Here is a 15,118-nt window from a genome sequence, read left to right as displayed (position 1 = left end):
ATGCTTTTCGAAAGTCAAGAAGTACTGTACGTACTTCACTTCCTCGTTCCATGGCTTTCAGGATATCGTGCCGAGCTACAACAATGCTTGAAGCGGCAGCTGATCCTTGACACAGATGAGTGTAACATGATCCGCATAAATACTCGGAAAGGCGCATTACCAGGCAATTACACTACGGACGGTGAATCACTGTAAACAATAATAATTGCAAAATACCTAGGAGGAACTGTCGAAATTTTAAGAAAACGTGGCAGGCTACATCCACAAAGGAAATGCCTTGGAGAATTCGTTCCAACCTTTTTTAACTGTAGCCTATCATTCTGAGAACCTCACAGATTGGATGGCACGTATTGCTGACCATGTGACCATTCGTTCCAACCTTTTTTAACTGTAGCCTATCATTCTGAGAACCTCACAGATTGGATGTATTCAAATATCGAAGAAGTAATGACGGAAATAAGAGAAAACTTCACGAATGACAGTATAGTTCAAGATGAAACGATGTCCATATGAAGATTCGCTGATGACACTGCCACACTCAGTTAAAGTGAAGTAGTACCACACGACTTATTGGTTCAAAGGAACAGTCTATTAAGTGCAGACTATAGATCGACAGTAAACCGAAGAACGACGAACATAGTGAGTAACAGCAGAAATGAGATTAGCGAAAAATTTAGTGACAAATCTGGTGACCAAGAAGTAGATCGACTGAACGAATTTTGCTACCTTGGAAGCAAGCTGACACGCTTTGCATGAAGTAAGTAGATCGTTATAAGCAAACTAGCACAGGCAAAGAGGGCGATCCTGCTCAAATGAAGGCTAGTAGAATAAAACGTTGGCCTTAGTTTGAGAAAAGAGTTTCTGAGAATGTATATTTGGAGCACAAAATTGTATGCTGTTGAATAGTGAACTGTACAGGAATCAGAGAGGCAAAAGTAAAACTGTTTGATATGTAGTGGTATAGAAGGGTGATGAAAATTAGTTGGAGTCCTAAGATAAGGGATGAGGGGCTTCTCCCCAAAATCGGCGAGGAAAGGAACTTATGGGAAAAAATTGACGATAAGGAGAAGATGATAGGACATATGTTAGGACACAAGGCAATAACTTTCATAGTTCTAGAGGGAATTGTAGAGGGAAAAGCTATAGGGGAAGACAAAGACTCGAATTTAATCAACAAATAATTGAGGACTTTAGTCGTATGTGCTGCTACGAGACGAAGTGATGACACATTAGAGGAATTCATTGCAGGCCACATCCGACTAGACAGAAGAATAAATACCACAAAAAAGAAGCTGATATAAAAAAGAGCGGCGCGTTTCGTCATAGATTCGTTCACTGTGCAAGGATTTACCGAAATGCTAATCAAACTCCAGAGTCAAACGCTTCAGGAGAGAAATTCTCCGCAAGGAGACGCCTACTGTTTTAACTCCGATAACGTGCGTTCGAGGAGTGGATTTTACTTTCTCCCACAACACGCCTCGCGAGATGACAACGAGTGCTAGGCGACAGCCACACTCTAGCTCACCATCCGCAACAGGAATGGAGCAAAGTGACGCAATTACCGGAAGTATACTCCGCCACACACTATAAAGCGGCTTGCCAAATCCAGATGAAGGACGAAAGTAAAACTACTTTATCACTAGTGAAACCGACGCTGTACGTTTTTAAAGCACGGTGCAGGTCAATCTAAAAGTGCGTGACTGCGGCACTGCACTTCCGGGTTTCGGGTTCTGAACCTGGTCGGGTCATTGTCGTGGTCAGAGGTCCCATAAATCGATGGAGAATCGGGATGGTTTATCTGAACCCTACATAGCAAGTTCCGTACGAGCCCTGTCCTACGCGAGTCCGTAATGCGTCTTTATTGATCTGACCGTCGACGGTACGTTTATCCCAATGCTGCAGGGTTCCTAAGCGGCAGCGCTGAGCACTTATTTGAAACGGGCTTTTAATTTTAATTTTTATAGTGGTCTTCAGATATTATGTACCCGCGGAAGATGATACATACGAAGATCCACCCAAAACAGTGGTCACCTGAGAAAACGTTGATTAAGTTAACAGTAAGGTACTGGATGGTCAACGACTAAAGGTGTGTGAAACAGCTGATGGCGCTGAAGTATCAGGTGAACAATGATATTTTTACATAAATGAACGAAAAGTTAATGTTTTTGTCTTTCATGAATAGCTGAAACTCTCACGTCCTCCATTATTAGGATAGAAAGGAAAGGAAGGAGAAAATAAAAATTATGGCAGATCGTACATTAAGAATTAACTATGTGAGTGCATTATGTAAGATGGACACACTACATATCGATTCCTTGCCAAAAGTTAATCCCAAAACAGGTAATAATGTGTTTCAGAAAGGTAGTGACGTAGTGCCTGTAGATATGGCATTACAAAAAAATGAAAGAACGGAAACAAAATCCAAATGCTTTGAGTTCAGATTAAACAAGATTTTAAGATCCATGTGCAGGCGGGGAGGTCACAAATTCTGCTCCGGTGCGAAGAGAGGCGGAGATTTTATCTTCCGGAAAAGCCTAGTGACGCTTTTTCTTGGATGCAAAAGAGATACTCCTTATTGAATACTGCGCAAAAGGGGAAAAGCTAGCTAGAAAATGTCGACCTAGTTTCCCTGAGAAGGCGGAAGAGATACTGCGCAAGAAGAGGCACAGATTGTGATTGAAGGCATTGGCACCGCCCATCAGGCAGTGAATGTGCACTGTCGGCAACAGAAGGCGGGATTTTTTAGGCATTCCACGGCCACGCTACAGGTGTGGGACTTGGTTGTTGCAGCATAGAGCAAACTGCTCTCCTACCACCGTTTGGTTCATATCATTCTTTTTTTTCTAGTGAGGGCAGTCACTGCTTTTGTCTAGCTACTGTGAACAGAAACATTTTCATGTTCCTACACATGCATTTCTATTATACATTTGTTTTAATTTTTATCGAGCCATATACTGTTCTGTTTACCAGACTCACCTGTTGCAATCCATTCTGTTCCGCTTTCGCTTAGTTCTTCAACAAGGTTCCGCGCTTCAACGATTCAACCACATCGAAGGAGTATCTTTGGAGACGCTGAACATAAAATTTCTGACTACAGGCACCATTATTTTCAGTAGATGCAGGGGCAATAGTTCACATGATCCACTGACAGTCCTTGCAACATTAGCTAACATGAGTTTTCGGAGGTAAAATTGATCCCCTTTCGGATTTTCGGGTTTGGCCTAATAAGGAAGAGAAAAATAAGAACAATTTAGAGCTTCTATGGGTCGGTGAGCGGAATATTACTTCGCTTAATCGGGAAGGTTGTTCACAAAATTTAAAATAAGAGACTGCAAGGGTGAAGTTAGATATAGCGATAATTATTGAAAGTGCGATAGCAGGATAAGACTTCTGGGTTGGTGAGTACAGAGCTATCAACAAAAAATCAAGTAGGGGTAATATAATAGTGCAAGTTTAAATGCGTACTAATGGCGCAGTTGAGTAGTATTTGAAATCACGTACGATCAGATAAGAGAAATTGTTCATATAGCTAAGGGAGGCAAAAAATTAAGTCTGATTTGGCACTGGAATACGAGGTCAGAAAAAAGAATAGAAAGGAAAATTGCAGGACATACCCAAGAGGCAAGGGGCGAAAGGGGAAGAGCACAAATTAATCATGTCCAACACCTGCCTTGTGAAACCTGAAAGATCGTAGTATACGAGGAAAAGATCGGGACACATCTGAAGGGTTAACATAAATTGAATAAAGATAAGGCAGAGATTTCTAAAGCAGATTCAAAATTATTAAAAATTTCCAGGGGATTTCGTGAACTTGGACCATAATTTATTGGTTATGAGATTCAGATTAATACTAAAGAAATGGCGGAAATGCAGAAAATTGGGAAGATGAGACTAAGATAAAGTGAAGGACCCATAGGTTAATGACAGTTTATGAACTCATGTTCATAAAACAGATGAATGAGACCCAGAAGTCATCTACACAGGTGATACAAACTACCGCTGGATGGCACTGCAGAAGTAAACAGACACGCATAGTAACATATAAAACGTAAGGGAGATGTTTCATGCCAGGAAAACACAAGCCCATGCGGTATATATATTTGAGTATGTAACGATATAAACCAAGTAACCCAAAGAAGACATTGGAATAGCAAAATTCCTTTCTTTAACAACTATAAACCTTTTTTAATTATTTGTAATAAAAAATCTGGTAAAATTATAAAAGAAAGTGTTGTACGTGAAGTATAGGGTCTACTAACTTTCAGCGTATATAGTCAAACCAGTTATACGAAAAGCAAAATGTAGAAATTTTATCTTCAGAATAAACTTACAAAAAATCACTTAAGGTTTGGACAGTAAGAATACTGTGACAATGACAAAAGTTGTAGTCATATACGTAGGCAAGGAGAGGGAACAATTAACTGCTGCATGCTTAAATTACTATAAACAAATCATAGTAGTATAGATCATCAGCAGTACTGTACGAAGTCTACGTGCTACATAACATGAAGCTCGACCGCTAGGTTTAGTACTGGTTCGAGGGTATATGTAGAAAATTAGTACAATTGACAGACAAAACTTTCTTCTATAGTCTTACAACATTTCTTAAAAAAGGTTCACAGTGCTTTTTAAAAAAGCTTGTTATTTCGGCGTATCCTGACAGGATTATTTGTTTTATGTAATTATATACGAATACAAAAGTATATATACTGCGTTACTGGGACGTAATTTCTCCCTTGTGTTCATAAATTATCTTTACAATTTAAGATATCAATAACTTAGAATCTATAACAGATATTAAGAAATGGTTTTCGACACATAATGAGATATTTTATGCAGTTTTTTTTTCCTTCCAGGTAAAACTGATATTGAAAACCTGCTAAGATTTAGAAGCCACAGGAGAAGGCTCAGTGTGTGGCCTGTTTAATACAGTCGAAATCCGATACCCAAGTGCAACGAAACTTTCTAACACAGTATGGAAGGCAGGTACAGCCGCGACCAGCTTGGAATGCGACATTTATGGAAACAACTAATGTTCTCAATAAAAAGAGGGCAGGTCGCCATCTGTTTAAGACGCCAACGTGGAGAAGTTACGGAAAGTGTTTGCAAACAGTCGGACAAAATCGGTGGTGCGTACGGCTGCCAGAGAATTGGAGATTAGACGATCAACATTGCACACTGTTTTGCGTAAGAGGTTACAGTTATATACCTAAAAGATGCAGCTACTTGTGGTATTAAAGCGTATGGACAAATCTCAGCGCGAACAGTTTGCAGTAGATATGTTAGGCAAGATTGAGGGAAGAAGACTTTTTGACTAGATTTGTTTCTGTGATGATGGAGCATTTCATGTATTCGGCAAACTGAACCGTCATAACGTTCATATAAGGAATAGACAGTGAAACTCTTTCGTGGTAGCCACGAAATGTGCTTCGTATACAGGAATACAGGGTGAGTCACCTAACATTACCGCTGGATATATTTCGTAAACCACATCAAATACTGATGAATCGATTCCACAGACCGAACGTGAGGAGAGGGGCTAGTGTAATTGGTTAATACAAACCATAAAAAAATGCACGGAATTATGTTTTTTAACATAAACCTACAATTTTTTAAATGGAACCCTGTTAGTTTTGATAGCAAATCTGAACATACAAACAAATACGTAATCAGTGCCGTTTGTTGCATTGTAAAATGTTAATTACATCCGGAGATATTGTAACCTAAAGTTGACGCTTGAGTACCACTCCTCCGCTGTTCGATCGTATGTATCGGAGAGCACCGAATTACGTAGGGATCCAAAGGGAACGGTGATGGACCTTAGGTACAGAAGAGACTGGAACAGCACATTACGTCCACATGCTAACACCTTTTTATTGGTCTTTTTCACTGACGCACACGTACATTACCATGAGGGGTGAGGTACACGTACTCACATGGTTTCCGTTTTCAATTACGGAGTGGAATAGAGTGTGTCCCGACATGTCAGGCCAATAGATGTTCAATGTGGTGGCCATCATTTGCTGCACACAATTGCAATCTCTGGCGTAATGAATGTCGTACACGCCGCAGTACATCTGGTGTAATGTCGCCGCAGGCTGCCACAATACGTTGTTTCATATCCTCTGGGGTTGTAGGCACATCACGGTACACATTCTCCTTTAACGTACCCCACAGAAAGAAGTCCAGAGGTGCAAGATCAGGAGAACGGCCTGGCCAATTTATGCGTCCTCCACGTCCTATGGTAATGTACATGTGCGTCATTGAAAAATACCAATAAAAAGGTGTTGCGTGTGGACGTAATGTGCTGTTCCAGTCACTTCTGTACCTAAGGTCCATCACCGTTCCCTTTGGATCCCTACGTAATTCGGTGCTCTCAGATACACACGATCGAACAGCGGAGGAGTGGTACTCAAGCGTCAACTTTAGGTTACAATATCTTCGGATGTAATTAACATTTTACAATGCAACAAACGGCACTGATTCCGTATTTGTTTATATGTTCAGATGTGATAACAAAACTAACGGGGTTCCATTTAAAAAAACGTAGGTTTGTGTTAAAAAACATACTTCCGTGCATTTTTTTTATGGTTTGTATTAACCAATTGCACTACATCCTCTCCTCACGTTCGGTCTGTGGAATCGGTTCGTCAGTATTTGATGTGGTTTATGAAATATATCCAGCGGTAACGTTAGGTGACTCACCCTGTATACTCAATAAATACGACTGTGCCATGTATTTGATATTGTTCACACACTCTAACTGTTTCACTACGACGCCAGTCCATCGTCATTATCTGCAAAACATTTATAATGGTCCTGGAGACGTTATTTTCGGTACAGAGTCTAAAAATAGCAGCATCGCGCCGCAGTGTCGTCACACTATCTCGGAATGTTGCAACGAGGTGAGTTGAAACCGAAGCAGAGATTTTTTTTTAAAAAAAAGAAAAAAAAGACTGCCAAATCAGACCAAGCTCACAGTTCTACTAATAATGTAGTAACTGTCTTCTCTTTAAAATAAAATATTGTTTCAGTAGTAATATTGCAATTTTTCGATTTACAAGAACATTGCCACTGCAAGAGTATCAACATACAAATGTAGTATTTGCTCCATTTTTTTCCGAACTATTTCTCTACAATTTAATAAAATAATAGTCACCACCTTCTGCTGTTCATTCAGTGAATTCAACATGTTTCGCAGCTTCTGATTTATGACGTCATAAATAAATAATTTTGTTAAACGCAAAGAGTTTGCAACCCACCACTACACGGCGTGCTTGCGAACCTACAATAAAAGTGTCTCATTCTGAGTGTCCGAGAACCACAATCCACGTCGAATTCGAATTTGACGATGTGCACGAGTTCGATGCTGATTGTTTTACAATATTCTGCGAGTTACGTCGGTTGGAATACCCACTGTATTTCGAGTAAATAAGGGCATTTGCGGGTACATGCATACTGATTGTCCAATAAAAAGGGTACAATGTACTTGTGAGAGCTATATTTAATACCAGAGAATGTTTTTTATTTATTCTTCATCCTGGCTGCAGCAAGTTAAGGTGAAAATACAGGGCGTGTATATGAGTACAGTTTTACTGCTTGTGAGTCACACAATAAATTTAATTTCATTTTTTTTTAGCTAAAACGCCCAGTTGTGGAATTAATCACTCTCCACTAACACACGTACATTCACTGAGCATAAAGGAATTAGGTGAACACCTGATTACACGGTGATACACTCGTACACTAATTGCATTTAGGTCGACCATTTCCGATGTCTCGTAACCTGTGCTAGAGTACCACTATATTCTTCCCTAAACTAATTTACTTTCTCGCAACTCTAAAGAGTCCGTGCTGATTGCGTCTCGGAGCAGACAAGCGCAGGCTCTCACTCCACCCTACCCCCAACTCGGCCCATCCACCCACCTGTTCCGTACCTACTCGCTGCTGGAGCGAGATGAACGTCTCGTCTCAGCGTCCGGTACGCTTCAAAGCTGTACACGCAAATCCAGTTGTTAGATACCTTTCGTTCTATCTTCAAAGACCACTACTTGTTTGTTCATGATTCACATAAAGTATCGCAAGGAATACAATTTATCTCATTTCGATGAAATACGTTTTCAACACTAACCCAATCCAATCAACTAATTTTCAGCATTCTCCACTAGCGTGACATTTATGAAACTTCGTTTTTCTGGTTCAAATGTTTATGACCCACATTCAAAGACCATGCAAATGATACATTCAGAAATTTTTTTACATTTAACTTTCTTTTGTGTGTGTGTGTTGGGGCTTATGGGCGCTCAACGTCGAGTTCATCAACGCCCTGACACACATTAAAGGGAACGAATATGGACAGACCGAATAAAACTGAAACACACACGCAAAGAAAGCAGGAAAAGAAGGAAAATGCTACATAAGAAAGTAGAACGTAAGGAAAGGGAAAACGTAGCAACAAGAATGCCACAGTAAATTGTCATTGTCTGGCCACTTACATAAAATATGGGCGAGCTTGTCACACTGTGAGCAAATATACACTCCTGGAAATGGAAAAAAGAACACATTGACACCGGTGTGTCAGACCCACCATACTTGCTCCGGACACTGGGAGAGGGCTGTACAAGCAATGATCACACGCACGGCACAGCGGACACACCAGGAACCGCGGTGTTGGCCGTCGAATGGCGCTAGCTGCGCAGCATTTGTGCACCGTCGCCGTCACTGTCAGCCAGTTTGCCGTGGCATACGGAGCTCCATCGCAGTCTTTAACACTGGTAGCATGCCGCGAAAGCGTGGACGTGAACCGTATGTGCAGTTGACGGACTTAGAACGAGGGCGTATAGTGGGCATGCGGGAGGCCGGGTGGACGTACCGCCGAATTGCTCAACACGTGGGGCGTGAGGTCTCCACAATACATCGATGTTGTCGCCAGTGGTCGGCGGAAGGTGCACGTGCCCGTCGACCTGGGACCGGACCGCAGCGACGCCCGGATGCACGCCAAGACCGTAAGATCCTACGCAGTGCCGTAGGGGACCGCACCGCCACTTCCCAGCAAATTAGGGACACTGTTGCTCCTGGGGTATCGGCGAGGACCATTCGCAACCGTCTCCATGAAGCTGGGCTACGGTCCCGCACACCGTTAGGCCGTCTTCCGCTCACGCCCCAACATCGTGCAGCCCGCCTCCAGTGGTGTCGCGACAGACGTGAATGGAGGGACGAATGGAGACGTGTCGTCTTCAGCGATGAGAGTCGCTTCTGCCTTGGTGCCAATGATGGTCGTATGCGTGTTTGGCGCCGTGCAGGTGAGCGCCACAATCAGGACTGCATACGACCGAGGCACACAGGGCCAACACCCGGCATCATGGCGTGGGGAGCGATCTCCTACACTGGCCGTACACCACTTGTGATCGTCGAGGGGACACTGAATAGTGCACGGTACATCCAAACCGTCATCGAACCCATCGTTCTACCATTCCTAGACCGGCAAGGGAACTTGCTGTTCCAACAGGACAATGCACGTCCGCATGTATCCCGTGCCACCCAACGTGCTCTAGAAGGTGTAAGTCAACTACCCTGGCGAGCAAGATCTCCGGATCTGTCCCCCATTGAGCATGTTTGGGACTGGGTGAAGCGTCGTCTCACGCGGTCTGCACGTCCAGCACGAACGCTGGTCCAACTGAGGCGCCAGGTGGAAATGGCATGGCAAGCCGTTCCACAGGACTACATCCAGCATCTCTACGATCGTCTCCATGGGAGAATAGCAGCCTGCATTGCTGCGAAAGGGGGATATACACTGTACTAGTGCCGACATTGTGCATGCTCTGTTGCCTGTGTCTATGTGCCTGTGGTTCTGTCAGTGTGATCATGTGATGTATCTGACCCCAGGAATGTGTCAATAAAGTTTCCCCTTCCTGGGACAATGAATTCACGGTGTTCTTATTTCAATTTCCAGGAGTGTAGATCCTCTCCCTAAAATTTTTGTAATAACATTTGACATGGAACAGAACTTTAAAACTTTAACCACATTCGTCCGAGTGTTGCCTAAAAGAGACGACAGGTCTGCTGGCTAGTCAGCCGCGGCCCGCTGGTCAGAAAATAAAACGCAGTCGAATAAAACGTGGCGCACAGTGACCTGGACGCCACAAGCACCACACACTGGTGGTTCCTCCCGCCGGAGCAGCAAGCCATGCGTCATAGGGCTGTGGCCTATCCGAAGCCGAGTGAGGAGAACCTCGTCCCGTCGACGGGGCTGAAAGGAAGTACACCACACACGCGTTGTGGGCTTGACTATACGGAGCTTATTGTCAGTCACTTCCAGCCACTCATCCTCCCACCGACGCATGACTCGTGAGCTCAACAGCGAGGTGAGTGCGTGCAGGGGTATAGCACACAGAGATACTTGTGGATCGAGACACGTCTCCTTGGCTGCGAGATCTGCCCTATCATTCCCAGCATTGACATACTCCCCGAACCCTTCGACGTCAATAAATATCAGTTTTTCATAAACGCTTTTCTTGCTGTTGCGAGTCATCACTTAAAACTCTTTCTGCTTTGGACACCGTAAGTTATTTTGCTGCCCAAATAGCAAAACCTGACGACTACTTTTCTCATATCAGTGAATTTCTTTCTTCTCTCTGGGCTTCAATTCCAATTCTGTCGTTTGTTTATATACTGTACAGACTGCATCAGGTGGAGAATAGGATAGTGCCACGTATACTGCTGACTACTTTCGATGTCCTTCGACTCTTGGGAGTGGAATCTGGTTCCCATAAAATTTGTAGATAATCTTTCGATTCCTGTAGCTTATCCCTGTTACCTTCGGCACTTAAAAGAGTGCATTTCATTCACCACTGTCAAAAAGTTTATTCATAACTCTTGTCTTTTTTTGTGTTTTCTGATTGTTTGAATGCGACATGAATTCCATTGTTTCGCAAACTCTTTTTCTCACAGCAGCGCTTGCATCCTACATCCTGAGTTGTTTGTTGAACATATTCCAATCTCCGTGTTTCCCTACTGTTTTTACCCTCTATAGATCCCTCTAGTACCATAGAAGTCGTCCCCTGAAGTCCTTAACAAATGCCCTTTAATTCTACATCTTCTAGTCGATGTTGCCCTTGCGTTACTTTCTACCTGATAACGCGGACAACCACCTAATGCCTTATCAGTCCACCGAAGTTTCACCATCCTTCTACAGCAACACTTTCATTTTTTATGAAAATTTCGACACCTTGCACCAGTTTACATGGCTGAATGCTTTTTATAGGCTGACAAATCCTATGAACGTGTCGATTTTTCTTGGTCTTGGTTGCATCATCACGGCAACGTCAGTTGTATATCCAGGAGTGCCTTCCTGGTGTTTTTCATTTGAGAGAGCCGGACTGATCGTTATATAATTTACATTATTTTTGTCTCGAGCTCTTAAGCTGAATATGCAATAGTTCTTGTAGTTAACTGCACTTTTATCTTCGGGGTTTTGTAGACAACATTTTCCCGGAAGTGTGTTAGTACGTATTCCGTCTCACAGATTCTACACACCAACTTGAATAGTCGTTTAGTTGTCTCTTCCCCCAATGATTCCGAGGCAATGTTATTCATCCATGCTGCGTTAGTTTATCGGAACTCAGCCGAAGGTTATATATACTCCGACTCTAATGACGGAGAAGTTTTGTATAATTTAAAACAAGCGTGTCAACATTACGAACTGTCTAACAACGTGTGGAAGAGGAAATGAGAATCGATTTTCTTCCATCTCGACGTCCCCTATTCTTCTATCGGAGAGTTCTGTCAAAGAGTTCTTTCGAAGTGCAGAGACCTTCAATGTAATTATTCCACCTACGCGCTATCCCCCATGCGTTCGACAATGCAATGCACTGCAAACATTGACATTCTTACTTTCGAAACAGTCTTTCGGACGACGGCTAAGTCTTGGATTTCTTCTTGTTTATACTGAAGACCTGAGCCGTATGTCGGCTCTCAACATATATCGCGCTGTAAAGATTGTTCTGAGCCCCTCCATTCCATCGTTAATTGATTCATATTTATCGTTATGCTGCGTACGATTCTGTTGAGATTCCCCTCTGGCGGCGTGTCTGGTCTTATCGATCTTCGAGTCGTTGCTTCCTGTTAGCCTTGTGTAAGGGAATAAGATCTTTGGGGGGGATGATGGCCGGTTGGTTGCCTAGCGGTGACGAGTCGGTCGGTCGGTTTTTTTTTTTTAAATCGGGAATTAGAGCATGTCGTACGATGAGACCGCGGCGTGGCGTGGCGGTGGAGAGTTGGCTGTTGTTCCGAGAAGCCGCGTGGTCTACCCTGGCGGTGCGAGACGTGTGGGACGAGTTGACGGGACAAGGCTGTAAGCTCTTGCTGTGAACACCCGGGGGTCACGGCTGTGGTTCCGAGTGACTACTTGGTGAGGACCGGCAACGGATGTCTTTAAATTGTCCGTCTGGAGGCGGGAATGATGGACTAGTAACTCGCCTAACCTGAGGAGTGGTATTTCGCCGCCGTGGGTGCAGAGGAGACGAGGGCTCCGGTGACAGAGCGCGTGGCTGCGTGACTGTGCCCAGTTGGGCACGCTGGCGACGTGGACACGGTCCGGTGTGAGGAACCTTTGCATCGGAGTTCACCTGCTGTTTCTCTGATAAACTGCAAGTTAAGTTGGTTAAAGGTTTAGATGTTAATTGAAGAATTTTGGTTTGTGCAACCAGCGTCTTTTCTGCCTTGTGGCCTACTGCGTTCGAGTTTCCTGTCCCTGTCGCCGGTGTATTTATAGACAGTGATCTTTTCCGCTTCTTATTAGTACTGCCCGGTAGGAAGTGTATTTTTGGGCAGGGATTATTGTTTTAGATTACTTTTTTTCTGCCTTGTGGCCTCCTGCGTCGGATTTCCTGTCCCTGTCGCCAGTGTAATTATAGACAGTGATCTTTTGGCTTCTTATTAGTACTGCCTGGGAGGAAGTGTATTTTTGGGCAGGGGTTATGGTTCCTGATTTGATTCCTCCTCCCACCCTGGCATCGCGTGAGGTCGATGTGATTGCTGAATGTGGGGCGTTGTGGGTCTGTTAGTCCGCTTCTAGCCTGAGCAACCTTCGGGAGACAATTGTGGCCGCCCTTATACCCGATCGGTTAATTATTTCTATCCCAGGACATTTCGGTGGCAGGACATGGTATTAAAGTTGTTAGTTACTGTAAAATGTTAAATGGTTGTATTTTACTCTGATTGTTTTTTGGCCACTGTTTAAAGAGGTTAAGTTTGCCTTTCATTGGTGGGTTTTTAAAATTACGTAGCTTTATAATTGTTAGTTATTGTAAAAGGTGAATGACTATCTTTACTTTGATTGTTGTAATCTAGTTGGCATCCTTTGAAAATGCTAGTTCTGCCTCCCTGTTAGCGAGCCCTTGTAATTTAACATCTTGTTGTGCCAAAGTTTAAAAGAAGTTGGCTCCCTATATGCTCGGTAGCGAAATTGTATGCAAATTGGTGGTTTTTGTTACATTACTTGGAAAGTTTTAATTTTATTATTAAATGCTTTATAAAAGTCTGTTTTAAGTAAAATGGCTTGGCTATTAACGGTAAAGTTTTTAATTTCATTACTTGGAAAATTTTGATTTGTTATCAAATGTTTTATCAAAGTCGGTTTTAAGTAAAAAGGCTTGGCCGTTAATTGTAAAGTAAATTGTTTTGAAAAGGAACTCAGGCCTACTAGCTTTTTTAGATCTGTTCCTGGTCAAGTGGTAAAGAAATGACTTTTAATGGTTGAGGTAATCAATAAAGAAATTGTAAATTGCAGCTCGACAGTAACCAAGTAATTTTGGCCCCGTTTCCCAACTGGGGGTTTTCGTTGATTAATCGTAACATCCGTCTCAAGATGTTTCGACTTCGTTCCCTGCAGTTGCCACCAAATATCGTTTCCAAGTGATTTATGTTGTTTTATTCCAGACTTTCCCTCACAATCTTGAGTATCCTACTTTCATCTTCGAAATCCTTCTTTGTATCCTTTTCAACTTCCGTGATTTCCCTTATTAGAGGTGTGCATTCCTCTCCAGTATGTGATTTCAGAATTTCAGACTGACCTGGCTTCTTCCAAGTGCACTGACGTGCTAAACGTGATGGGGTGCCTCCTAGTTTCGTATCGGACCTCCATTCGCATGCCATGGTGGACCAACTCGACGTGCGATGCACTCAACAAGTCGCTGGAAACGCTGAGCCATGCTGCTTCCATAGACGCCCATAATTGCGAAAGCGTTGCCGATGCAGGACTTTGTGCACGCACTGACCTCTCCATTATGACCCGTAGATGTTCGATGGGAGTCGCGTTGGTCGATCTGGGTGGCCGAATCATTTGCTCGAATTAATCTTCAAATCAACAGGAAACAAATGTGCCCAGGTGACATGGCACATCGTCGTTCATAAAAAATTGGATGATCGGTTCAGTTGAACCAGAGGCCCAAGTCCATTCCACGTACGAGGGTAGTTCAATAAGTAATACAACACTTTTTTTTCTGAAACAGGGGTTGTTTTATTCAGCATTGAAATACACCAGGTTATTCCCCAATCTTTTAGCTACACAACAATATTTTTCAACGTAATCTCCATTCAATGCTACGGCCTTACGCCACCTTGAAATGAGGGCCTGTATGCCTGCGTGGTACCATTCCACCGGTCGATGTCGGAGCCAACGTCGTACTGCATCAATAACTTCTTCATCATCCGCGTAGTGCCTCCCACGGATTGCGTCCTTCATTGGGCCAAACATATGGAAATCCGACGGTGCGAGATCGGGGCTGTAGGGTGCATGAGGAAGAACAGTCCACTGAAGTTTTGTGAGCTCCTCTCGGGTGCGAAGACTTGTGTGAGGTCTTGCGTTGTCATGAAGAAGGAGAAGTTCGTTCAGATTTTCGTGCCTACGAACACGCTGAAGTCGTTTCTTCAATTTCTGAAGAGTAGCACAATACACTTCAGAGTTGATCGTTTGACCATGGGGAAGGATATCGAACAGAATAACCCCTTCAGCGTCCCAGAAGCCTGTAACCATGACTTTACCGGCTGAGGGTATGGCTTTAAACTTTTTCTTGGTAGGGGAGTGGGTGTGGCGCCACTCCATTGATTGCCGTTTTGT

The sequence above is a fragment of the Schistocerca americana genome, chromosome 6, assembly GCF_021461395.2.
Source record: "Schistocerca americana isolate TAMUIC-IGC-003095 chromosome 6, iqSchAmer2.1, whole genome shotgun sequence".
Taxonomy (NCBI): Eukaryota; Metazoa; Arthropoda; class Insecta; order Orthoptera; family Acrididae; genus Schistocerca; species Schistocerca americana.
The sequence above is the reverse complement of the archived record's forward strand: the minus strand, read 5'-3'. Positions refer to the sequence as shown.